The sequence below is a fragment of the Colletes latitarsis genome, unplaced genomic scaffold, assembly GCF_051014445.1.
Source record: "Colletes latitarsis isolate SP2378_abdomen unplaced genomic scaffold, iyColLati1 scaffold0002, whole genome shotgun sequence".
Taxonomy (NCBI): Eukaryota; Metazoa; Arthropoda; class Insecta; order Hymenoptera; family Colletidae; genus Colletes; species Colletes latitarsis.
Genome location: NW_027488365.1, coordinates 38,138,580 through 38,142,365, shown reverse-complemented (window position 1 = coordinate 38,142,365; position 3,786 = coordinate 38,138,580).

The following is a 3,786-nucleotide window of genomic DNA, read 5'->3' as shown; positions in this document are numbered from 1 at the left end:
ATTGATCGAAACCAGGTTTAATTGACTGTGTCAGTGTGGTACCACATTACTACGTGATCCCAACCAGTGGAAGCCCTGGATCTGGCCAACAAGATTGATAAATATGCGAAAGTATGAGCCTGATGAGAGCAAATCCAAGACCTAACCTATACCTAAAATGCGTTATCCTCTAAAATATTGATCGTGACCTGGTTCAGTCGACCGTTTCAGTGTGGTACCACATTACTACGTGATCCAAACCAGAAAAAGCCTAGCATCTGGCCAACAAGTATGAGAAATATGCGAAAATATGGGCCTGATGAGAGTAAATCCCAGACCTAACCTAGACCTAACATACGGTATCCTCTAAAATATTGATCGAAACCAGGTTTAATAGACTGTTTCAGTGTGGTACCACATTACTACGTGATCCAAGCCAGAAAACGCCCAGAATCTGGCCATCAATTATGAGAAATATGCGAAAGTATGAGCCTGATGAGAGCAAATCCCACACCTAACCTAGACCTAGCATGCGTTATCCTCTAAAATATTGATCGAAACCAGGTTTAATTGACTGTGTCAGTGTGGGACCACATTACTACGTGATCCCAACCAGTGGTAGCCCAGGAACTGGCCAACAAGATTCATAAATATGCGAAAGTATGAGGTTGATAAGAGCAAATGCCAGACCTAACCTATACCTAAAATGCGTTATCCTCTAAAATATTGATCGTGACCAGGTTTAGTCGACTGTTTCGGTGTGGTACCACATTACTACGTGATCCAAACCCGAAGAAGCCTAGGTTCTGGCCAACAAGTATGAGAAATATGCGAAACTATGAGCCTGATGAGCGCAAATCTCAGACCTAACTTAGACCTAACATGTGTTATCCTCTAAAATATTGATCGAAACCAGGTTTAATGGTCTGTTTCAGTGTGTTACCGCATTACTACGTGATCCAAACCAGAAAAAACCCAGGATCTGTTGAAGAAGTATTTGAAGAACGAGGAAGTATGAGACTGATGAGGGCAAATCCAAGGCCTAACCTAGACCTAACATGCGTTATCATCTAAAATATTGATCGAAATCTGGTTTAATCGACTGTTTCAGTGTGGTACCACATTACTATGTGATCGAAACCAAAAAAGGCCCAGAATCTGGCCATCAAGTATGAGAAATATGCAAAAGTATGAGCCTGATGAGAGCAAATCCCAGACCTAACCTAGACCTAACATGCGTTATCCACTAAAATATTTATCGAAACCAGGTTTAATCGACTGATACAGTGTGGTACCGCATTACTACGTGATCGAAACCAAAAAAGGACCAGAATCTGGCCATCAAGTATGAGAAATATGCGAAAGTATGAGCCTGATGGGAGCATATCCCAGACCTAACCTAGACCTAACATGCGTTATCCACTAAAATATTCATCGAAACCGTGTTTAATCGACTGTTTCAGTGTAGTACCACACTAGTATGTGATCCAAACCAGAAAAAAACCAGGATCTGTTCAAGAAGTATGTGAAAAATGCGAAAGTATGAGCCTGATGAGGGCAAATCCTAGACCCTACTCAGACCTAACATGTGTTATCCTCTAAAATATTGATCAATACCATGTTTAATCGACTGTTTGATTGTGGTACCACACTACTATGTGAACCAAACAAGAAAAAACCCAGGATCTGTGCAAAAAGTATGTGAAGAATGAGGAAGTATGAGACTGATGAGGGCAAATCCCAGACCCAATCCAGACCTAACATGCGTTATCCACTGAAATATTGATCGAGACCAGGTTTAGTCGACTGTTTCAGTGTGGTACCACATTACCACGTGATCCAAACCAGAAAAAGCCCAGGATCTGGTCAACGAGTATGCGAAAAATGCGAAAGTATGAGCCTGATGAGAGCAAATCCCAGACCTAACATAGACCTAACACGCGTTATCCTCATAAACATTGATCGAAACCAGGTTTAATGGACTGTTTCAGTGTGGTACCACAATACTACGTGATCCAAACCAAAAAAAAAACCCAGAATCTGGCCATCAAGTATGAGAAATATGCGAAAGTATGAGCCTGATGAGGGCAAATCCTAGACCCAACTCAGACCTAACATGTGTTATTCTCTAAAATATTGATCAAAACCGTGTTTAATCGACTGTTTCAGTGTGGTACCACACTACAATGTGATCCAAACCAGAAAAAACCCAGGATCTGTTCTAGAAGCATGTGAAGAATGCGAAAGTATGAGACTGATGAGGGCAAATCCCATACCTAATCCAGACCTAACATGCGTTATCCTCTAAAATATTGCTCGAGACCAGTTTTAGTCGACTGTTTCATTGTGGTGCCACATTACCACGCGATCCAAACCAGAAAAAGCCCAGGATCTGGTCAACGAGTATGCGAAAAATGCGAAAGTATGAGCGTGATGAGAGCAAATCCCAGACCTAACATAGACCTGACATGCGTTATCCTCTTAAATATTGATCGAAACCAGGTTTAATGGACTGTTTCAGTGTGGTACCACATTACTACGTGATCCAAACCAAAAACAAAACCCAGAATGTGGCCATCAAGTATGAGAAATATGCGAAAGTATGAGCCTGATGAGAGCAAACCCCAGACCTAACATAGACCTAACATGCTTTATCCTCTAAAATATTGATCGAAACCAGGTTTAATCGACTGTTTCAGTGTGGTACCACATTACTACGTGATCCAAAACAAAAAAAGCCCAGAATCTGGCCATCAAGTACGAGAAATATGCGAAAGAATGAGCCTGATGAGAGCAAATCCCAGACCTAACCTAGACCTAACATGCGTTATCCTCGAAAATATTGATCGAAACCAGGTTTAATGGTCTGTTTCAGTGTGCTACCACATTACCACGTGATCCAAACCAGAAAAAACCCAGGTTCTGTCCAACAGGTATGAGAAATATGCGAAAGTATGAGCCTGATGAGTGCAAATCCCAGACATAACCTAGACCTAACATGCGTTATCCTCAAAAATATTGATCGAAACCAGGTTTAATGGTCTGTTTGAGTGTGGTAACACATTACCACGTGATCGAAACCAGAAAAAACTCGGAATCTGTTCAACAAGTATGTGAAGAATGCGAAAGTATGAGTCTGATGGGGGCAAATCCAAGGCCTAACCTAGACCTAACATGCGCTATCCTCTAAAATATTGATCGAAACCAGGTTTAACTGACTGTTTCAGTGTGGTACCACATTTCTATGAGATCCAAACCAGAAGATGCCCAGGATCTGGCCATCGAGTATGAGAAATATGCGAAAGTATGAGCCTGATGAGTGCAAATCCCAGACCTAACCTAGACCTAACATGCGTTATCCTCAAAAATAATAATCGAAACCAGGTTTAATGGTCTGTTTGAGTGTGGTAACTCATTACCACGTGATCGAAACCAGAAAAAACTCGGAATCTGTTCAACAAGTATGTGAAGAATGCGAAAGTATGAGACTGATGAGTGCAAACCCCAGAACTAACCTAGACCTAACATGTGTTATCCTCTAAAATATTGATCGAAACCAGGCTTAATTGTCTGTTTCAGTGTGGTACCACATTACCTCGTGATCCAAACCAGAAAAAACCCAGGATCTGTTCAACAAGTATGTGAAGAGTGCGAAGGTATGAGTGTGATGAGGGCAAATCCAAGGCCTAACCTAGACCTAACATGCGTTATCCTCTATAATATTGATCGAAACCAGGTTTAATTGACTGTTTCAGTGTGGTACCACATTTCTATGTGATCCAAACTAGAAAAAGCAAAGGATCTGGC